Raw genomic sequence first — 23,837 nt, forward strand, 5'->3', positions numbered from 1 at the left:
CAGCCATAAGAGTGGGCATGAGTGGTCATGTGGAGTGGATTAAGGCTGGGGTTAGAAAGGTGCCCATCGTGTCCACTCACATTCTATTGGCCAGGACCCAGTTCCATGATCTTCTGTGTTTTGAACGTGTTCCCCAAAAGTTGGAAACTCAATCTCCAATGCAAAAGAAGAGAGGCCTTTAGGAAGTGATTGAACCGAGTGGATGAAGACTATTATTGTGAGAGTCATGGCTAACACGAGGAGAGTGGGCCTTTATAAACCGTGTGTTCAGCCCTCTTCTCTCTCTCACCTGTGGGGGGCTTTCTGCCACATTTTGATGTAGAAAGAAGGACCTCACCAGATTCAGCACCTCAGTCTCGAGCTTCCCCGACTCTAAACCATGAGCCAATTTGTTTCTGTTCAGTGTAAATTACCCAGACTGTGGTATTCTGTTATCACAGCACTATGGACCAAAGACAAAAATTAGTACAGTACAGTGGGACTATGCTGTAATAAACACCCAATAATACGGAAGTGGCTTTGGAACTGGGCAGTGGGTGAAAGCTGGGACAGTTGTGAAGTGCACGTGGGAGACGTGAGGCCGGCTCTGAAGAGATCAGCAGGGGAAGCCTGAAACTGCTCAGAGCTGATTTAAATGGTGTGACCAGGATGTTGGTGGAACGTGGCGAGTGAGGCCAATTCTGATGCAGTCTCGGGGAGAAGTGACGAGCAACGTGCTGGAAGCTGAGTCAAGGCCACCTTGTTACAAGGTAATCAAGACTTTAGCTGAACTGTGCCCATGCCCAGGGACATCCTGACGGTGTGCAAGAGGAATGGTCCAGGACTCCTTTAAGGTAACTGTTGAGAGCCACAGCCAAGGGGCCCCAGCAAACTTCCAGATGATTGGCTCACTGTGGCCCCAGCAAACTTCCAGCTGATTGGCTCCTCTGCGGTGATGCTCATTGGGCTGTTTCCCCGCCCTTTCAGACCCCGGAGCTGCTCATTGGGGGACTCTTTTGGCTCCCCCCACACTACCCAGCCAATCGGCCTCCAGAGCGGGAGGAGTGGGGGTTGAGAGGCTCCCCAGAAGCCGGTGCTGGCAGTTGGGCTCTGAGGGAATTCCTGAAGAGCTGTGTGGTGTGGCTTGTGTGTTCTAAAAATAAAGTTCATTTCTGCTTGACAGGTGGCTCCTGAATTGTGCCCAGCCAGACCGTGGCAGTAACTGTCAGGGATGCTGGGAAACGTCATCTTTCTGCGGGTCCAAGAAGAAAGAAGTTCCGGGGGTGGGGACGAGGGTCTCTCTCCAACCCTCTGCCTGGGCATTCTCCCCTCAACTGAGCGACCGGGCTCTTCGGGTTTTCGGGCTCTGCTTACTCCTTTAAGGACAGTGTCTGGAGTTGAGCCTCAGCACTTTAGCATCATCCGCTCTGTGGCTGCTCTCAGCAATCACTGGAGAGAATCTCAACATGCTGGCCACAGTGCTTGGCATGGGAAAAGAGAGGGACAGGGGGTGGCACCAACACCTACTAAGTGGCCTCTATGTTTCTAGCTATTGAAATGATTATTTAGCTCCCAGCGATAGAACTCATAGTCTCCATCTTCTTGTACAGAGGGTGAATTGGTTCAGTAAGGCTGTGTTGCCCGAGATCCCAGGGGTCACAGGGCTTGTGACCCTACGCTTAATGTCTGCGTTCATTCTGGATGACTGACTTAAGTTGCACTGAGGAAGTTGCTACCCTGCAGCCTTCAGCCTGGGGGGTGGGGGGAGAAAACACAAAACCAAACAACTGACTGAGGGAGACCCTGGGAGCCGTGAGCTCTCTAGCTGGCCGAGGAGCAAGTCCTTACAGAGGAGGACAAGGGACTTGCTCCCTGGGCTCCCCGAGCCTCTGCTCCAGGCCAGGTCCTATGTGGAGGGACTCCCCTCAGTTTTAGTCTGGGGTTTTCATTTTAATCTGTGGTCCTGTGATGGGGACTTCTGGGAGAAAAATCTAAAGGAAACTGCTCTTCTAGCCCACTGGGCCATGTCCCCAGGAGGTGCAGATGTTCTGATAAGGTGCAGCTCTCCTGGAGATAAGGGCAGCGCTGCTGCTGAAGAGGCTTCCTGCCGCGCCCCTGGCTGGCCTGGTGGACTGAGCTGCAGGGCTGAGGGGGCGGTTCCTGGGTCAGTGAAGCGCTGAGGCTGCACTTCTTTCCCTGCCTGCTGTCTCTGGGTCCCCTGTCCCTTCCAGGCATGGGAAGTGGGAGAGAACAGGTTTTAGAGGCCCCAGAGCTGAATATCAGCCTGGCTTGGTTAATAGTTAGCTCCAAGACTGTGGTGAGGTCATCTCACCACTCGGATCCCCTTTCATCATCTATAGCATGGGTTATCAATTCCTTTTATTTTTGCAGTGCTGGGGATGGAACCCAAAGCCTCACATATGCAAGGCAAGTGCTCTGCTACTGAGCTCCACACCCAACACAGGCTATCTGTTCTTATCAAAAAGGAGTGTTTGCTGAGATCAGCAGTTCATGAACCTGAGAAACCTCATTCCTCCAAGGTGTCTGGTGTACAGTAGGTGCTCAATACAAGGTGGCTACACTTCATCACCATCATCATCATCATCACTATCCATTCTTATCACCAACATCACTATCATCACTACCATCACCATCACCATCATCACCACCACCATCACCATCATCATCATCACCATCAACATAATCATACCATCATCACAACATCACCACCATCACCGTCATCATCACCATCATCACCACCACCATCATAATTATCATCACCATCACCACCACCACTATCACCATCGCCACCACCACTATCACCATCACCATCACCACTACCACCACCATCATCACCATCACCACCACCATCATCACCATCATCACATCACCACCACCATCATCATCACCATCATCATCAATATCAACATATTCATACCATCATCACCATCATCACCACCATCATCACATCATCACCATCATCAACATAATCATTACCATATCACCATCACCACCATCATAATCATCATCACTATCACCATCACCACCATCATCATCAACATGATCATCACCATATCACCATCATCACCACCACCATCACCATCACCACCATCACATCATTCATCATCCTGTTCTGACTGCAGCCTTCGCTTAGTGAGGCATCCCTTCTGATTCTTTCTAGAAAGCCATGCACCAGACTCTGGGGTTACAGTGGTGTTTCAGTCAGCTTTTTCACTGCTGAGACTGAAAGGCTTGACAGAGAACAATTTCAGGGGAGGAGAAATTTATTTAGGGGATCACAGTTTCAGAGGTCTTAGTCCAGGGACAGCAGGCTGCATTCCCTGGGGCGCGAGGTGAGGCAGGACATCATGGCAGAAGAGTGTGGCAGCTACATGAGACTCCACTTGCCAGATGCCAAATATATACTCCAAAGGCACACCCCCAGTGACCCTCTCCTCCAGCCACCCGCTGTCCCCTTCAGTCATGGCGAGTAACTGATTGGGTTAAGGCTGTCATAGTCCAGTCATTTCTCCTCTGAACCTTCTTGCTCTGTCCCACACATGAGCTTGGGGGACCCCTCACATCCACCCATGACGAGTGATAACTGGTCCTAAAACAACGCCTCCTTGGTTCCAGGTAGGAAGGCAGACGGGGTTACTGATGAGCCCTGTAGCCCCCGCTGCTACCTTTGGGTGTGGCTTTGCAGGAGCCCCCAGGCTTCCCCCCGCGGCCTGCGGATGTTGCTGGAGCTCCTAGTGGCCCATGACACTGGGTCTACCTAGAGCCTTCTGCATTCCTCCAGTGGCGCCTTCTGACTCTCCCCATGTCTGTGGGAGGAGCTGCAGCCTGAGGAAGTCCCACAGTTAGGAGACAGAGACAGGATGGTCGCTCATTCACCAGGATGCAGCGCCGGGGCCCTGGGCCTTGCTGGAAAGGACATTCCCGTGGATGCTGCAAACTCTTCCGATGTTAGCGTGTAGTGAGGTGGGGGGCTTTCCACACGGATGGGAACAGTGACCAAAGCTGGCGGAATATTAATTGGTGTGCCACATTCATAAGATGGAGGGGGAGGAGAGCTTGAAATGACGGGGACACAGCAGTAACACAGATGATTCCTAACGGGAAACAGTCAACATACATACAGTGGCAGCAAATTGGATCCGTTCACAACAGATTTCCTCCTAACCCAAATTGGCTGTTAGCCTCTTTACAGACAGAGGAAGCTGGCATCTCGGTTTGGACGAAGTGGAAAATTTTAACCCTATTAGGGAATGCAAGGTGCCAGCAGCCACGCTCCCTCGGAGGCACCTTGTGAAGTCCCAGCAGAGGCGAAGAAGCCACCTCGAAGCCCCGACTTCTCATTGGCAAGGTCCCTCCGTCGTCTCTTATCATCAGATGTCCCTTGCAGCACAGAGAATCTCAGAGCTGTGTGTGCTTGGTGGCCTGTGTCTCCCGGTTCTGTGGTCGACGCAAAAGGTGCTTTTGCTGGAAACGTTCTAGGAGTGTGCGGCTGCTCTATCTGCAACCTGAGAGATGGCTCTGCTCCTGCTGAAGCAGCCAGGCCCCCGGAGAAACGCAGCTCTGGGTTCCACCTAGGTCCAAGCGTACGTTTTACTGCCTGGCCACCATCAGCGTGACCCTGGGAGCGTCGGTCCACGTATCCGCCGTCAGGTTCGTGGTCTGCAGGGAGGGAGAGCAGGACACTTGGCGGCTTGGTGGACAGGGCAGCAGTGAGCACAGGATTGCTGGAGTCCCTTTGACATACTGATTCCATTTCCTTAGGAGAAAGGCCCAATAGTGGGATTTCAGTTCTTTTTTTCCATTTTTTGAGGAACCTCCATGCCGTTTTCAGTAGAATAGTTTTGGTGTGAGTAGGAATGCAGTCCAACAATAAAAGTACAGCATAGTCAGTAGATAAACCAGTGTCGTGGGTGATGATTGGCATCAGGTATGATGACGTGTGTGTACTTGCCTGTGCTGGACTTTTCTACAGCTGGCAGCACAGCAAGTGTGTTTACACCCTCGAGTCGTGTGCTTGCCGTGAGCTCACGGTGGCCAGAACGCCACTAGGTGGTAGGAACTTCTTATGAGACTCCTGCTGTCTCAGCAGCCTGTCACTGACCAAAACATCACGACGTGATGTGCTCGATGGACACGGGAATTCTGTGCCTGAAAGTTCTTTCTCTGGTTGGAAACGGTTCAGAAGCCTTGTTCTGATGATGATAGAAATTCAGCAATTTAGGTTGGGAACAGCTCTTTCTTTAAGCACATTAAATAGAAAATAATTTCATCTTGGGCAAAGGCAGTGGATGAATGCAGTTTCCCTGTGGATTCTGGCTCCCATCTGGAGTACCAGCTAGTCCAGGCTGGAGTACCACCGTGATTTGTTGGGGACTCCTGGTTTTCATGGACACGGAATGGCCCCAGCTCTGCCCTTGCCAGGTTTCTGCCTTTTCTGGGAGCAGTTCTGTGTCTTCATCAAGCTGCTGCATAAAGACGAAGCCTGAGCCCGTGCAGGGCCTGCGCCTGTGATCCCAGGGACACGGGAGGCTGAGGCAGGAGGATCGCAAGGTTCAGGTCAGGTTCAGCCACTGAGGCCCTAAGCAACTTGGCGAGGCCTGTGTCAAAATAGAAAGGGCTGGGATGTGGCTCGGTGGTAAACTGCTCCTGGGTTCAATCCCAGTACTGAAAAGCAAAAATAAAATAAAACCAACAAAAAATCAAAGGGAGCCCAAGCCTGATAGGGCACAAAACCTGTAGTGATGTTTTCTGGTTATCCTTCCAATAGCTGTAGGATCTGTAGTGATGCCACTTCTCTTACTCCTGTTCTGATGACTTTTTTCTTTTGTCTTTTTTCCTGATCAGTCTTATTAGAATTTCATCAATGGATCCTAGCAAACAACCGTTTTTATAGAATTTTATTTTATTGATTTTTCCCTATTGATTTCTTCTCTGATTACTTTTATTTTCCTTTTTTTTTTTTTTTCTGCTTAGTTTTGGACACACCCTTCCCTCTTCATCTAGTTTTTAGAGTTGTAAGCTGAGATAATTGAATTGAGACTTTTCTTCTTTTTCTAACATATGCATTTAAAGCTATAAATTTTAGCCAGGAATGGTGGTACACACTCGTAATCCCAGCTTCTGGGGGGGCAGAGTCAGGAAGATTACAGATTTGAGGCCTGCCTGGGTAACAACCCAGTCGCAAAATAAAATAAACAGGGCAGGTGATATGTCTCAGTGGCAGAGTGATTGTCTGATCATGTGCCTACCAATGTCTTGGGTTCAATCCCCAATAATGCAAAAATCAAAACAAAACAAAGACCAAAAAACTGAACTTACGAATTTCCCCCTAAGTAGGTGCTGCTTTATCAGCGTCCTATAAATTATGATGTATTTGCATTTTCATTCAACTCAAAATACTTTCCAATTTCCTTTTATTTTCTCCTTTAACCAATGGATTATTAGAAATGTATTACTCAGTTTCTAAATATTGGCGATTTTCCAGATATCTCTGTGTTTTCAGTGTCCTATTTAATTTCAGTTTGGCCTGTGGAAAATGTTTTGTATGACATGGATTATTCAGGCCCTTTTTATGGCTCAGAATATGTCTTATTTTGGTGATTGTTTCATGTGCACTTGAAAAGGATGTGTATTCTGCTATTGTTCCCCAGAACACCCTATAAATGTCAATTAAGTCCATGTGGTTGATAGTGTTCTTCAAGTATTACTAAAGACTTTCTGTCCACTTGTTCTGAGAGTTATTGAAAAGAGGACATTGGAACCTACAACTGAAATTGTAGACTCTTCTATTTCTCCATTCAGTTGTGACCGTTTTCCTCCATATGTTTCATCTTCTGTCACTAAGGGCATAAATATTTAGGATAAATATGGCTTCTCTATGAATTAAACCCTTTTCCTTCAGAGGTGACCTTTGTCCCCTCTTTGCGGTCCTTTGCTCTAAATGTACCTTGTCTAATGTCAACAAAGCCACTCTATTGTCTTCTGCTCAGGGTTAACTTGATGTCTCCTGCAGTCCCCTGTCTTTACCCCATTAGTGTCTTACTAGTTAAAGAAAGTTCCTTGTTGGCAGCATAAAGTTGGGTCTTACTTGTTTTGTTTTTTAACTCAACTTGAAAATATCTTGCCTTTTGATTGAGGTGCTTAGGTCGTTAATTTTAATGCCAATATGACATGAGTGAGTTAAACGGACCGCGTCACTGTAGTTTCCGACGTGTCCCACCCACTCACCTGCTCTTTGTCCCTTCCCTCCCTCCTTTTGGCCTTTCTTTAGATTGAGCATCTTTCTTTCTTCGTTGTGTCTGCTTTGTTGGTTTATCATTTCTGACTTTCGTCTGTCATGTAGCTGTTGGTTTATGGGTTTACTGTCACCTTCCATTGATCACGGTCAACCTTCCAGTGATATTAAACCACTTTACAGAGGTATAAGGAGCTGATTGCATGTTTTGAAATACTTTCCTTCTTGCAGTATATTCTACAGGGGACTAGAGGAGTCCACATGGGCCTGGCCTTTGCAGAGGCAGAAGTAGGTGTGGCTGATTCTTCATCCTGAAAACAGGAGTGACAATGAGGAAATCAAGGACAGCATGTGGGTGATGGCAACTCGTCACTGGTAAGATTAAGATGATTTGTGTGAAGAAGAGACTTTTCTTTTACATTGAGAAAAACTGTTCCTCGTTGAATCAATGGGGATGCATGAATCCTTTTGCCACCAGAAATTAATGTCATTTGTGTTTCAGTGACAAAGTTTTAAGTTTCCATGTAGCCTCAAAGTCAAATGTACTTTTTGTGTTGTGCAGAAGGAACCAGATTTGCAGAAATTGGCATCTATGGCTGTTTGCTCACAGGGGACCTTTACCTTGTCCTCCAGGGAATATGGTAAAGTCTTGGCTCTGGTGAGGTTCTGAGTCATCTCAATCTTATATAATCTGGGTGGCAGAGTGAAACTAAACAAACAAACAAAAAACAACAACAACAAAAAACCCTCCTTTCTGATCAGTTTCTTCCATATGGTGAATTTTGCTTATTTGAATGTTCCTGGTACTTGCACTTGAAGCCCAGCTGGTTTCTTGGTGTGGTAGAACCTGGGGGAAAAGGCAACCAAGCAGAACAAATCAAACCCTGGTGTCTTAGTCCATGTTGTGCTGCTATAACAAAATACCTGATGCTGGATGATTTACAAAGAAAAGAGGTCTATTTGGCTTGTGATTCTGGTGGCTGGAATGTTTGAGTAGCATGGTTCTGTGTCTGGCTGACTCATGATGTGGCAGAGAAGTGGGAAAGAACTAGCTGTGTATAGAAGGAGCACTTGGGTGAGCAAAGAACAAAAGCGGGAAGGGGCTGGGCTTGTTCTTTTTTAAACCTTCTTTCTGGGAATGAATCCACTCCTACCTGACCTGGTCGCCTCCCTCTAGACAGCTTTCCTTCATTCAGGAGCGTGGAGTGCCATGACCAAGCACCTTCCAATGGCCTCAAACACCTCAGTACTCTTAACCAGGGACCAAACTTCCAGCGCATGGACCTTTGTGAACACACAGCAGATCCAAAGCACAGCACCTGAGCCACAGGGGAGTCTGCAGTCTGGTGGCCTCAAGGTCAATCCTGCTACCTCAAGGTCAATCCTGCTGCTTTTCTCACCCATCACTTTTCCAGGTGTCTCCCTGCTGCAAATGGATCTTTAGTAATTTCCTTCCCAGTTCTACAGATCCCACCACTCTAGATCTTCTTCCTTGTTTGAGCCACATTGGATATTTCATCTGTGTTTAGCACGTGGAGGATTCCATTTTGATATTTTCTTGACAGGATCATTAACTTTTTGTAAAAAAAAAAATCATTTTATTGCATTTTCACGAGTATCTTTCCTATTACAAAAGTAAGTGTGTGAATTAAGAAGCTTAAGAAAATGCATGTTTAAAAAGAGGAAAAATATGATCATTTTAAAAAATCAGTCAAAGTGACTGCTTTTGATTTTTGGTTATATATTGCCAAAATTTTTGCCAGATTCTATATGTATATATATATCTCCTCCCAGTCTTTCTTCTCTGGGTTTATTTAGGCATGGATTTCTGCTTCTTTTCTTTATAAATGATATTACACAGGATAAATGGCTTTGTAATTTAACTCTTCATCTGACAGTTTCTGTAATCAGCCTTCTACATCCTTAAATATCCTCACACTCTGTCTTATTTATGTATTTATTTATGTATTTATTTTATTTTATTTTTTTGGTGCTGGGCATGAACCCAGGGTCTCCAAGATGCAAGGCCAGCCCTCTACCACTCAGCTACCCCCCAACGCCCACCATATGGATTTTAATGTCTACAAAGCCTTCTCTTTTGGATGTGCCCTGATTTATTTTTATTTTGTTTTTTGTGTCCTGTTGGTGGACTTTTGAGTGATTTCAGGATCTTGCTCTCACGGGCAGTTCCATGCTGCCCCTCTGCACTGGGGTCTTTGTACCCATCTGTGATGATTCCCTGGGGGTCAGTTTCTAGCAGCAGGACTTCTGTGACAAAGGGTATTTATCAAAAAAAAAAAAAAAAAAAGAAAGAAAAAGAAAGAAATGTATTTCACACGAGATTCTAGAGAAGATTTCAGGAATATAAACTTTGATTCATAAGGTGATTTCCCGCCAGGTCTCACTCTCACTGCCTCACCAACCCCAGGCCTTACTCTCCGCTCCAGTTCTTCACCTGCGACTCAATCTGTGCCTGGGGTTGAGACCAGGCCTCAGTGACGTGGGGGTGTTCCCAGCCTCTGCTGCTCGTGGTCCGGGTGGACATTCACGTTCTGCTCTGGCCACATTTGGGTGCTGAATTTCGGGGAGCTGCCCCAGATGTTTTGGGGTGGGGAGGGGCTGCTCAAGTGCCAAAATATGTTCCCAAATCCGACAGTTTCCCAGTTTGGAAGCGCATCTGGCCTTGGGAGTGTTTCGGATGAATAAGTGTGAGCCTCGGCTGAAGGAGAGATCGATGCCCACTTAGCCGCAAACGCTGTCTCACTCGTTCAGCTTCCACTTCTTTGCTTCCTAGAGAGGCTCAGGCTACGTGGCGTACCTCCGAGGTGGATGGGAGGCCTGGTTTGGGGATGTTCTGATGGAATTTTCCTTTTGAGGCTATCCTCCCCTCCCCCCGCCCCCAGGCACGGGAGGCCAGGTCTCAGGGGCCTTATTTCTGCCCTTGTTGTTTGTTGGAATTTCTTTTCTTGGTTTTCAGTTTTTAGAAACTTCTGGGGTTTTATTGGTGTCCTACAGTTCAGTGTGACACGTGGGGAACCCTCCTCCGTCTTCCTCTCTGAGCCCTTTTTCCTGGCACGGCCATCCCTGGGCCGCTGACCTCCTTGCTGGCCTGTGCAGACTGCTCGGTTGTGCTGTCTGCTGAGGTGTGAAGCAAAGTCTGAAGTCAACTCATGTCTTCTCCCAGTGGGTGACAGTGAGGTGCCTTTCTGTCCTGTAGTACAAAAGAAAAAACACGGTGAAGGCATTGGTCTGCTTATCCTGTGTGACGCTTAGAGACTGTGAAAATGAATATGGGGGACACTGCCTGGTGGACATTGCCTTATTTTCCTCCTCAGGTGGGTGCCTGCTTTCCGGGTGATCTGCACACCCAGGCGCCTGCTGCCCGCGTGATTGTTGTGTCTTGGGGCAGAGTTTTCCTGCCTTACCTCTCTCTGCTCAGCCTGCTATCTGTGAGTCTTTCTCTTGGCTACAGGAGGACTCCACCAATTCATTTCTGTGTCCCTGAGTTGGTTTTCTCTCCTGTCATGCGGCTCTTCCCTTCCTCTGTCTCCCCACTTTCCCACTGCAGGGTGGGTGGGGAGATGCACTGGACACCCCTGTCTTAGTCTCTTTGTGTTGCTATAACAAAAGATAGGGGGCTGGGAACTTTATACAGAAAAGAGGTTTAAGTCACACACCATTTTGGAGGCCTGTGAGTCTGGTGCTGGCACTGGCTCAGTTTGGTGAGGGCCTCATGTGTATGGCTGGAATCCCTGTGGAAGAGACAAGTGGCTTGTGAGCAGAGAGCTTGAGGAAGGTGCTAGCCGGCCTTATAACAACATTCTCCAGGGGCTTGATCCAGTCCTGGGGGAGCTGCATTAATACCACCCAGGGAATGTCCCCTGATCTAATGACCTTCGACTGCACTCTACCTTACTGGAGACTGAGCCTCCAGTGCATGAACTTTTGGGGCAAAACATGAAATCCAACCATAGCACCCCATTATTCCAAGAGGTGCCCTTGAAATTGCTATAAAAAGAAAAATAAGAAATGTTTGTCCCCACCCTGCCCTCCCTTCGGTTGGAGACACTGAGTGGTCATGTGCTCCGGACCAGAAAAAACCCATAGTGACCGCACAAAGGTGCCCCTCTGGTCAGATTGGCCATACTCCGGGATTCAGAGGAGTCAGGGGCTGCTGGGTCACCGGCCCACTGGATCCCAAGTGCACCCCTCCTCTCTGTGGGTCTCAACCTCCCACCTGCAGTGTGATACATGGGGGTTGCTTGAGCACGCTAAGGCCCCTCCCACTCCATGTGACCCAGGAAGGACAGCTAGTGAATGGATGGGTCACTTCCTAATGAACATGATTGTTCTCTTTCGTTGGACCCTTCAAAACTATGATGACACAAGAGACCCAGAATAGCCAAAGCAATCCTTAGCAGGAAGAGTGAAGCAGGAGGCATCACAATACCAGACCTTAGGCTATACTGCAGATTAACAGTAACAAAACAGCATGGTATTGACACCAAAATAGACATGTAGACCAATGGCACAAAATAGAGGACACAGACAAATCCACATAAATACAGTTAACTCATACAAGACAAAGGTATCAAAAACACGTATTGGAGAAAAAAACAGCCTTTTCAACAAATTGTGCTGGGAAAACTGGAAATCCACATGCAGCAACATGAAATTAAGCTACTATCTCTCTCCCTGCACAGAACTCATCACACACCCATAAATCAAATGCATTTTTGTATATCAGTGACAAATCCTCAGACAGGGAAATGAGGAAAACTACCCCATTTATAATAGCCTCAAAAAACAAAAACAAAAACTTGGGAATCAATGAAAGAGATGAAAGAGCTATATAATGAAAATTATAGAACCCTAAATAAAGAAATCAAAGAAGAACTTAGAAGATAGAAAGATCTACTTTGCTCTTGGATAGGCAGAATTAATATTATCAAAATGACCATACTACCAAAAGCACTCTACAGATTTAATGCAATTCCAATCAACTCAAAGAGTATCAAGGACCTAGGAATTAGACTAGAGACCCTGCACCTAATAGAAAAAAAGTGGCCCAAATCTTCACCATGTTATCATGACTTCCTTAACAAGACTCCAAAAGCACAAGAACTAAAATGAAGAATCAATAAATGGGATGGATTTAAACTAAAAAGCTTCTTCTCCGCAAAAGAAACAACCAGTGAAGTGAAGAGAGAGCCTACAGGATGGGAGTAAATTTTTACCACACACACATCAGATAGAGCACTAATCTCCAGGGTATACAAAGAACTCAAAAATTACCAAAAACAAAACAAAACACAAACAAACAAACAAAAAATCCAAAAACCCAATCAAGAATGGGCTAAGGAACTGAAGAGACACTTCTCAGAAGAAGATATACAATTGATCAACAAATATATGAAAAAATGTTCAACATCTGTAGCAATTAGAGAAATGCAAATCAAAATTACTCTAAGATTTCATCTCACTCCAGTCAAAATGGCAGCCATCAAGAATACAGACAGCAAAAAGTGTTGACAAGGACGTGGGGGGGGAAGGCACACTCATACTTTGCTGGTGGGACTGCAAATTGGTGCAGCCAATCTGGAAAGCAGTATGGAGATCCCTTGGAAAACTTGGAATGGAACCACCCTTTGACCCAGCTATCCCTCTCCTCGGTTTATACCTAAAGGACTTAAAAACAGCACACTACAGGGACACAGCCACATCAATGTTTATAGCAGCACAATTCACAGTAGCTAAACTGTGGAACCAACCTAGATGCCCTTCAATATATGAAAGGGTAAAGAAACTGTGGTATATATACACAATGGAGTATTACTCAGCATCAAAAGAGAATAAAATCATGGCATTTGCAGGTAAATGGATGGAGCTGGAGAATATCATGCTAAGTGAAGTAAGCCAATCCCCCCCAAACCAAAGGCCAGATGATTTCTCTGATAAGTGGTTGCTGATCCATAATGGGGATGGGAGGAATGGAGGAACTTTGGATAGGGCAAAGGGGAGGGTGGGGAGGAGACAGAGCATGTGGGTAGGAAAGATGGTGGAATGAGATGGACTCATTACCCTAAGTATATGTATGAAGACACACACGAACGGTGTGACTCTATTTTGTGCACAATTAGAGAAATGAAAAATTGTGCTCCATTTGTGTACTATGAACTAAAATGCATCCTTCCGTCATGTATAACTAGAACAAATGAAAAAAAAAACAAAAAACAAAACATGATGATAGAAGAAAAATGTCACCCCTGGGTTACCAGGCCCTGGGCTCTGGACCAACCCTAAAGATATACAACACAGAATCTTTTTGTGCCTCAGCCAGATCCATGTTTGATTTGCCAGGGTTCGTTCATCTCCTGAGTCCCTGGGGAGTTGGCCTTTTCGTGAGCGTTTAGCGTGGACTTCACAACGTCTGCCCTGGGAGTCAAAACCAGGGGAAAGTGGAGTCACCCCTGCAAACGGGTTTGGCATGGCCATCCCAAGAGGACGTCATAAGCAAGGCCTGAGTTTGTTTATGGTGACCTGTGGTCATGTAAGGAATTGTCGGTCTCGACTCTGGTTTCTGTCCTGCTGTGCGGCTGTCATGAGATACCCGACACTGGGTGATTTATAGGGAGACCCTGGTGGTCCTGGTGTCAGGGGAGGGCTCTGCTGCCTCCCCAGACCCCTGTGTCCTCACGTGGCGGAGGGGACAGAGGGCCTGCAGGAGCTCCCTCAATCTCCACTCCTCTGTAAGAGGGCAGGTGCATTCACGGGGCAGAGCCTCCCACAGGCAGCGCCTTATCCTACTGTCACACTGGGATTAAGTTCCAGCTTGAAGTTTGAGGGACCTCCTTCACCCTCCCATGGCGGTTTCGTGTGTGCCTTGGGCTGGAGGTTCTGATCCTAGTCTTTGGAGGTGCCTCCAGCAGCCCCGTGGCGTCCTACACAGATCTCGGAGGTGACAGAGCGTGGATTAGCTCAGCTGGACTGCTCTCCGTGGAGGTGCAGACAAGTCTCCTAACCACTGAGAGCCTCAGTTTCCTCATCTGTAGGATGGGACACGTCCCTTCCTTCCTGATGTGAGGCGAAGGTCCCACTAGAGCACCCTGAGCCACGTGTTTCTTCCATAGTGAACTTGGGGCTGGATTCAGATGGGAACAGGATCGCGTGTCTGCAGCGCTCCTGACGCTTCGGACAGGAGCAGCTGGTGCCATGGGTGCCTGCCCGTGCCTGGAAGGGTGCGTAGCAGCATCTGTCTGTCCGTCTCTCCCCTAGGTTCCTATAACTCCCAGGTGTGGCCAAATGCGTTCTGGGGCCCCCAGTTGAGAACTGCAGCTCCCAAGCTTGCAAGGTGCTGCTCTTGAACGCCAGAACGAATTGTTAGTATGAGATGGTTTTTGTGGAGTTAGAAAAGATTCCTGGAGCACGTGGCTCATTTAAAACAGCATCTTCCTTGCGACAGGCCGGGCACTGATCACTGGCTGTGCAGGGTGACCTGGCTCCTTCTCTCGTGGGTCTGTAGCTGTGTCCCTGCACAGGTCTCCTTCACACCTCTGCCACGAGTTCTAAGGGATGCATCCAGGGAGAAGCGGGCCCCTCCTTTAGCTCCAGATGACCCCAGCCTGGCTCGGCACAGTGTCAGGTCTCAGCCGGGGTGGCTCTGAGAGCAGCAGGCTTCAGGCCCCTCAGGAGCTGCCCGGTGGCGGGGACAGGTGTGCCTCTGGAGTCCGGAAGGCGGGTGGGAGATGCCTCTGCAGTGGTTGTGACCAAGGGTGGGCGGTGGCCCGGGATGCTGAAGTCAGCCTTGCCCGTGTTCCAATGGGACTGTCTGGGCTAAGCTTGCCTTGGCCACCGTCATTGCCCGTGACCTCCAGAGTGGTGGCCCTGGAATATTTTCATGGCTGATCATGGACACCTGGTGCATCCGGGGAGACTATGGCCCAGGTGGCTCTTGCAGCAACAAGGGAGGCTGGAAGGCCAGACTCTGTGCCTCCCTCCTGGCTGAGGAGAATGCAAAGGTTCAGGGAGGACACCTCTCAAGATGCCCAGGGCCCTTTCTTGAGCAGTAATGAGCTCTTTGTCCCAGAGGGTCCAGTCCTGGGGACCCTGGCCTGGTGCAGGAGTGTGCTGGGCCTCTGCCGAGCGGCGGCTGGGCGGTGTGCCTTCCCCAGAGACCACACTCAGCTTCCTTCCTCAGAGGCCACCCAGCTGGCTCGGGGCTCTTCCCACTTCTCCCCTCCTCCCTCGGATCCTGGTCTCCATCCTGTCTCTGAAGTGAACTTGCTCTATAAGTTCTAACAAGAATTATTATGATCTAACTTCTTGTGGCTTCAGGAGATACCAATCTGTGGTAACGCTTCAAATGAAGTGTCGTGAATGAGTAATTACTTTCTGAAATCCGAGGCGTTCTGTTGAATGGGAATCATTATTGTGTGTTAATTAAAATCCCACTGATTATTAAAATTATATTTTGGTGTTTTAATAACTCTATAAGGGACATGTAGATAAAGCTCAGAGATACACATCGGTGTGGGTTCTTGTTAAAACCCCATAAATATTGGTATTAATTCAAACATGTACTTATTGGATCATGAAAGTTAAAAGGAATTTCTGCCCCGTATGTACGGTCTGGGTGTTGCAATAGGCCCATCTTTCTTGCATGCAGAGAGCTTTTGATCTTTGTGACATCTAAGAGCTTCCTCAGGGTGCAGGGTGGTGGGGACATAAGAGATTAAGAGCGGTTGGAGCACACTCCCGTCAAATTCCTTCTGGGCTCTTCCAAGGAACAGAGGGGAATTGGAACTCAGGACCCTTTGAATCTCATCATATTAGATCAGGGAACCGCCGCTCAGAGCTGGTAGGGATGGCCAGCCGTCTTCCCACCGAGCCTGGCTCCTCGTCAGTCTCACCTGGGAGAACATTCGTGCTTCTTGCTGCTCCTTGATGGTGGTGACCTGTCCCTGCTGGGTTTCTGCTTGGGAAAGCGTCTGGAAGGTTTCACCTCCTTCCTACTCTCCCACCTCCCCCTGGGCTCCCATCTCCCGTCCATTCCAGGCCTGCGGAGGAGGTCCCCAGAGGAGGCTTTGATCCTATGGGGACTGTCCCACGGCCCTGCCCTCTGCAGGTGTGTCAGCTGATGTCCCAGTGGTGCCCAGCCAGCCTCGCCTTCCTGCTGCTAGGACTGAGCTCCCCACCGGAGCTCTCAGGTGCCTGGAGACGGTGTCTCTGTTGGGAGTGGGTAGAGCAGGGCCCCAGGAGTGGGACGGGGACATGGTGTCATCTGCTAGAGTGAAGCAATACCCTTGGAAGTCCCTTCCGTCAGGGCACATGGCGTGGCTGTGGGATGTGTGTCGCTCGGGCCCTGGCAGGAAACAGCGTCCTCAGATTGGGCCATCTGGAGAGGTCTACAGATGTGCCACCTGTAAGGGGTGAGCAGGGAAGAGGGACATCCTGGGACAGTGCAGTGCCACAGTCCTGGGGCAGCAGGGAGGGCAGGGCAGCTGCTGCCCTGGGCCGGGAGGCAGAGAGCTCGGGAAGGTGGGGACGCGGTGGCGGGCCGTGGGGAGCCTGGAGGGTTGGGGGAAATCCCTGGTCCCTGGCTACCCTCCCCTCTGGCCTCCAGCTGTCCAGCCCACAAGGCCTGTGGGCTGGACAGAGCGGCTCCCTGGCCCAGGGAGGATACTGGAAGGAGGTTCAGGAGCCCAAGGGAAGAGGAGCAGCTTGGCCTCGTGGCGGGTGGGGCCGTGGCCCGTGGCCAGTGCTCACCACTGACCAAGGGGCAGCTTCTCCACAGGGGGCGTGGCCTCAGGGTAGGTGGGAGTGAACTCGGGGGGCTGGTGGCAGCAGGCCGAGGTCCCGAGGAAGCTGCTGCAGGCTGTGGGCGGGTGAGGAGATCAGGCCTCTGGGTTTCGTAGGAGTTCGGGCAGGAGACCAGAGCGGAGGCTGCCCAGATGGACCAGTGGGCTGGTGAGTCCGGTGGACTCCTTTGTGGGAGGGGACAGGATGTGAGTGGGACTGGTGGGTGGTGAGGCGGGTGAGGCTGGAGGCGGGGCCTGGAGGGGCGGCTGGGAGGCGTTTCTGAGAGTCCTGGCCCCTGGAGGGGAGAAGGCAGGGAGGAGCCTGGGGTGCTCACCAGAGGCCGCTCACCAGAGGACGGCCAGCGCGGGCTGACTGTGGGTGGAGGGAGGGAGAGCACGGTGCCTGGGCCGCGGCTGCCTTCAGAGAGGCCAAAGGCTAGCCCGAGCTGGAGGGTCACTCTTCCCTAGCTCCTGGGTGCGGGCCCACTCAGGGTCCTCTAGGCCCATGGTCTCGGGCACCCCAGCCTGGCTTCCTATCAGAATCTTGAGAGTCAGCTGGAAAGCAGCTTCCTGGCTCCCAAGAGGGGAGCTGGCCCTGGAGTCTGCATTTCTACAGTCCCCAGGACCACCATCCAGCAGGGCTGTTGACAATGCTGTCCTCTCCCTTCATCCCTTACCCCAGGGACAGTGGTGTGGAACCTGAGGCTCTGGGGGCGATGGCCGGCCCAGCTTCCTGTGGCTGGAGCCCTGAGTCTGTCCTCAGTGCTGGGGTTCCCTAAAGCCAGGCTGGGGGAGAGAGAAGGCCGGGGAGGGGGCCCACCTCCACTCCTCTGTTCTCACCTCTCTCTCTGGTAAAGCAGCTTCCTGGGAGGTCGCCTCCCGAAGGGCAGGGCAGGGCCACACAGCGGCTGGGCATGTGGGTGCCAGGCCCTCCCTGGTGGCCAGATCTTGGCAGACAGAGCCTGCTGGGCCTGTTGGGCCTCAGCAAGCCCCACAGAGGGAGCTTGGTTGGGGTGGAGGGGCCTATGTGGGTCCCTGGGTCCCGAGCCTCGTTTGAGCATCTTGATGAGCTGAGCTTGGGCCTGCTCTGTGCAGCTGGAACTGTCCCAGCAAAGCTGTCTTCAGGGTTCGGTGTCTCTGACGTCCCCGTGCACTGTCGGGGCAACGCACAGGACCTTGGGTTGTGTGGGGACGGGCGTGGGCGTCTGGTCTCAGGCAGTCAGGCAGACCTGGCCTCACACGCCCCTGTGCCCTGTGGGTGGCCTCTGTCATTTGGTTTCTTCATGTGCAACATAGAGGTAGCAACACTGGCCTCTCCAAGCTGGTGCCCAGCCCAGTGTGGGGGCGTTGGGTGAGACGACTGGGCGGCCAGCCTCTGCTCACCGCCACACATGAGCCTTGGTGGGTGTATGGACATACAAGAACCTGGCCACCAGGATCTTGTCCTACCAGGGGATGGAGCTGGTCCCAAGGAAATGAACAGCGCCAGGCGAGTCTTGAGCGCCAGGCCTGGAAATGTCAACACGTGAAAGGGAGTTAGTCGCCACACTCTCTGGAAACCCTCTTAAGGACTACTGGAACTCCTGCATAGCCGCTAAACCCTAATCATACGTTCCTTCCACCGATTTGTTCCCTGTGTCCCAACCCAGGCTGGGCCAGTGTCTTCTCTGCTTCACCAGCTGGGTGCCTGCCACATTGGTGCTCCTGTCACTCTGTGGGGGAAGGGGTGATTGTCTGACTCTCCATTTGACCATTGGCTGTTGGGGGCACAAGTCTCATTCACCCCTGTGTCCCCAGTGCCCAGCCCAGATGTGGCAGAATAAAGGCCAGGTTTCCTAAATGACTGAATGGACGTTAGGAAAGAGATCCTAGCCCTCTCCTGGAGAGCAAGTGGGGGTTCCGAGTGTCGGAGGTCTGAAACACAGTGTCAGACGTGACAAGGGCAGCGATAAGTGACACATTGGAGGGTGCCGAGAGCCAGAGACGCTTTTCCCAGGGGATCCAGAGGTCTTTGGGAACAGGTGGCCATTGAGAGAGGGTTTGAAAGAGGAGGTGACCACTTGTTCCTAAGTCTGTTCTTCTCCATCTGCAGGTGGGTGGGAGCGGTCAGAGACAGGACCCCACCCTCTGTAAGCCCCCTGGCCACAGCAAGCTTCCAACACTCAGGTTTTGTTTCAAAAGAGTGGAACATGAAGAGCCAGAGGGGAGCCACAGGACAGTGAAGTGTGCAGAGAGCGCCAGGTCTGCCCAGGCTGGCCTCACACCCAAGGAATTCTGGGTGGTGGACAGGGTTGGAGGGTCAGGCTGTGGACTCTCCAGCAGAGCCGCTGATGTGCTACCAGGTTCCAAGCTCAGCTCAGGGCTCCTCCACTGAGCTGGGCCTGGGGCAGGAGACAGTTCATACTCACTGGAGGAGATAAGGAGATGACTAGTGCTTTAGGGCCTCCGAGGGTCTCCAACAGCAGACGCTCTGGAGACTTCTGTGATGGAGAGGCCATTCATGTCCACGTGTGCTCTGAACACGTCTGTGTGCCTGGCAGTGGGACAGGACAGTAGAGTCATGCCCCGTGGAGCTCACACCCTAGTGACAGAGCCGGTCGTCTAGCAAGCTCCCTGGTGGGAGTGAGGGAGGCCGGGGGAATGAGGTGTCCTGGCAGGGAAGGCCGTGAGTAGAAAGGCCAAGGACAAGGACATAGTTTGACAGGAGCATCCCTAGGGGGAGAGCAGCACATGCCTGTGGTGGGAGGGACCAAAGGAAGGCCATTATGGCTGCAGGGGAGGGAGGCCGAGTGGACAGAAGGGAGGGAGGCAACTACCCAGCACACTGAGCCCAGGCCAAAAGAGGCCCCATGGCTGCCTGCCCTTGTGGCTATGAGCAAGGCCAGGCATGTTCTGTGACTGACCGCCGGTGGTGGCCTGTCATTTGGTTTCCACCAAGGATGGCCATGCAGGCCCTGGTCTCTAGGGGGTTGAGTTCTGAATCTTGTGCCTAAACGTGTGTGCAGATGTCCCTTTGAGCAGGGCCTGTCATGGTCACCCACTCGCCACGCCTCCCTCTCACTGAGGGCACCACAGGTGTCTCTCTGCCTCCCCCTCAGACCACCAGCAGCGGTGTCCACCACACAGGGCCCTGCTGAGGCCGGCCCTCTCCCTCGGAGCTCGCAGCTGCAACGCTGCTGGGACCTGGCAGTGGCAGAGTGGGGCGGGGTGCGGCCAGACTTGTGCCTGGGCTGGTACTTGAGAGTTAGCCGAGTGCCCAGCAAGGAAGGACATGCCACACAGAGGGACAGCAGCTCAGAGGAGTGGAGATCTGCGACGCGCGAGTCAGCAAGGAAGGTGGTTGGGCAGTGGAGAGGGAAGCCGAGCAGAGGCGGGGTGGAGAGCTGTCCTGGCCAGGGGGGCTGTTGGAAAAGCCCGGATCCGGCAGGCGGGGTGATGCGGCCTGGGCCTGCTCCAGGTGGTGGGGCGCTCCCCACAGGTGGCCCTTTGATCTCATAAGAAATGGCCTATTCAGCATCTCCCAGCCTGGGCCAGCTCCTGGCAGCCAGGGTGGGAAGGTGGGAAGACACAGGGATTGTCTGCCCAGCACAGAGCCCAGAGTCACTCAGCAAGGCGGGTGTGCACCGGGCAGCCTCCGGGTTCCAGCAGGGCTGGGTGGCTGCTTGCCAAGGATCCCCCCCCGCCCCCCCGTGGGCTGTGTGCTGGCCCCAGGCTGGGCGCAGGCTCCTCTGCCTGCCCTTGCAGGTCCTGGGTCAGGAGTGGGTGTGGGGGGGACGAGGGGTTGGGGATCACTGGGATTGAGCGTGGGGGACTGTTGTGCGACGTGTGCACAGCAGGCTGCAGCCTGGAACTGACTGCCGCACACGCCCTTCCTCCCCCAGAGACTCTCCTGACCCCCTTGTTGTGAGAGGCAAGCCGGACACGTGGCCCTTGATAAGGAACACGCAGGGTTCTCCTTGCACCCTCCACCTGCCGTGAAGTCAGGACAGGGCTGCAAGAGACAGTTTTACTTTATTCTTCAAAATGACAATGAACGCGATTAATGCTGAAAACAACAGCTCCTTCTAGACTTTTGGCTTGGTTCTCTTTGTTTATTTTGGGTGTCTCTGATCTCCTGTCTGAAGTGCATGTTTCGAAGGCCCATTGGATAAGGGGTGATACTGAAGAAAGCTCACTCGCAGAGTGCCAAGTTCAAGAGAGAGAACTTGGTTGGGGGCAAATGAGTGTTTGGGGACAGGGTGGGTAGGTCAGGTGTGAAATCACACAGTCCTGACCTTTAATCCTCCTGGCTTCTCTAAACTATATGTCCTTGGCAAGTCACATAAACACTCTGAACCTCAGTTTCTTCCTTTGGTAATAATGGCTGGTAATCATATCTATGTGTAGAGTGCTGTAAAGATCAAGTGTTTGTGTATATATAATAGCTGATCAAGAAACATTAGTTTTCCATGCATTAAGTTTGAAAAATTAGCTGGCACATGCCTATAATTCCACAACTCAGGAGGCTGAGGCAGGAGGATTGTAAGTTTGAGGCCAACCTGAGCAACTTAGTGAGACCCTGTCTCAAAATAAAGAATAAATAGGACTAGGGGTGCAGATCAGAGGTACAGTGCCCCAGGGTTCAATCCCCAGTATGAAGAAAGAGAAGGAGAAGGAGAAGGAGGAGAGAGAAAGAAAAGTTGGTTTAGGAATAAACTTTAATTAAAATATTCTGCCATACTAAGAATGGGTCAGGAGTCATAAAATTATTTAGAGCTTGTTGTCATTGAGTTAAAAAATCCAGGAGGCTATTTAGTCAACATCTGTTTTCTCCTCCCAAGCCTCACAATGATGGACTCATCTTAAAAATTCAAATAAAGCAATTTAAGTTTTCAAATCTATTTTATTTATTTGCTCACTTATTCACTTACTCTGCAGACAAGCAGTCAACACCTCGCTGTGGGAGGTCTGGGGTGGTTCTCGGGGACACAGACAAGAGCAGAGAGGAGGGCTGGGCAGCAAGAAAGGACAAACTGGCCCACTGGGTCCCCGTAACTTACTAAGCGAGTCCCCGGGGCAAGTCATTTACACACTGTGGCTCGGTTTTCTCCTTTATATAATCAGGACAATAATATTTCCCTTGCAGGGTTGTTTGTGAGGCTTACAGATAATACATGTAAGATGCCTAGCAAGGAGCAGATGACAGCGGCCATTATCACCAGGCCGAGGTCCCTGCCCTCCGTGGCTGATGGTCTCCGTGGTGACAAGCACCCAAGCAGGGATGGCCCACGAGGATGTGCCCCGGGAAGAGCACGCGTCTCTTTCTGCATCCGTGCATAACAGACCCAAAATGGAGGTGTGGGGACTTCTCAAAGCAAAGTGACAAGGGCTTTTATTTGGGTGGCCTTCTTATCCTGTCCACTGTAAAGACCACTGAAAAAGAGCCAGATCTCCCTTGTGCTTTTAGAGATGTTGCTTAGGGTGGCCGCAGAGTGGGAGCTGCCCATGGCTGTGGGGTCCCAGGGGAACATGGGAACATGCCGCCACGAGGGTGCGGCAGCCCAGGGAGTGGGCGAGTGGTTGTGGGGAATGCTGGAACGTGTTCCTCGGGGGTGGGCTTTTCCTGCTACCTCAGAGCCCAGACGTCCTAATGGGTTTTAATGACTCTAAGACTCCAAACCATCCCTCGCCTCGGCCGGACCCAGGGGCTGAGCTACCAGATGGCCTCTTTCCCGGGGAGGGTTGGTCCGAATGGCAGGTGAGAGCCAGGTGGGATAGCCTGGGCTACATGGTGGGATAGCCTGGGCTTCGTAGTGGGACTTCTAGTTAAAAGGATTTTGTTCAGGACTTTGCGCCTCCTCGCGGGGCAGGAAAATGTGTAGGGCGTGGGACCAGCCTGGAAGTCAAATCTCAGGTCACCCGTGACACACCAAGTTCTCGGGAAACGGCCTGTCTCTCTGGTCTCTGTCCTCATCTGAGAAACGGGCATACTAGTGAGAACTCCTGCACTAATGCCAGGATTTTCCTCCTTCTTGAGGCCTGAGCCTCGCCTTCGGCAAAGTGGACAACTTCTCGGGTGCCTCCCAGTTTTGTAATCCTATGACTCTCTTGTGGGCCAGTTCCTTCCCGTCACCGCCCGGCGAGGCCCTGAGAAACACCTGCCCGGGGCAGCCTGGACTTGGCGTAGCAGCTGCTCCAGGTGGTCTTCAGTGGCCTGGGCGGCTGCCCACCCGAGACCACACGGGCCAGGGGTGGAGGACTATATGAAGAGTGACACTGGCTAGTTCCCGTCCCTCTTGGCTGCCACAGGCAGACTGGACTGGGAGACGCCGAGGGCCCCAGCCTCCTCCAACTCACACGTCGCAGTCATCCCTGGCGGGTGAGGTGCCTAGAAAGCGGGTGCCGCTGTCCGTCAGTCAGTCGGGGGCTCCCGCAGCCCTCCGTCCCTCCTTCAACCGGCTGCTCTGGCTTTCCGGTACCCGCCCTCTCTTGTAAGCAGGAGCGTCCCTATCAGCTGAGTCACCCGGCCAGGACACCAGCCAGAAAATTACGGTAGCAGCTCCAGGACTCAAACCCCTGCCCAGGGGGGGCCTTGCCTTGTCTCCACCGGCCGCGTGGGTGGGAGCCCTCGTCCCTTGGGACATTTTGCCTTCCCTTCCCATCCTAGAGACGTACATGGGAGGGCAGATGAGAGGCCACCACCTCCCTAAGGCTTAGCTGCTGGCCTGGGTCCGGCCTCAAAGCCCCCGCTGGGCAGGCGATTTCCCCGCTGGGCAGTCTCCTCACTGTGCAGCTGAGAAGGTGGAGAGCGCCTGTCCCCGTCGGTG

Source organism: Callospermophilus lateralis, chromosome 3, assembly GCF_048772815.1.
Source record: "Callospermophilus lateralis isolate mCalLat2 chromosome 3, mCalLat2.hap1, whole genome shotgun sequence".
NCBI lineage: Eukaryota > Metazoa > Chordata > Mammalia > Rodentia > Sciuridae > Callospermophilus > Callospermophilus lateralis.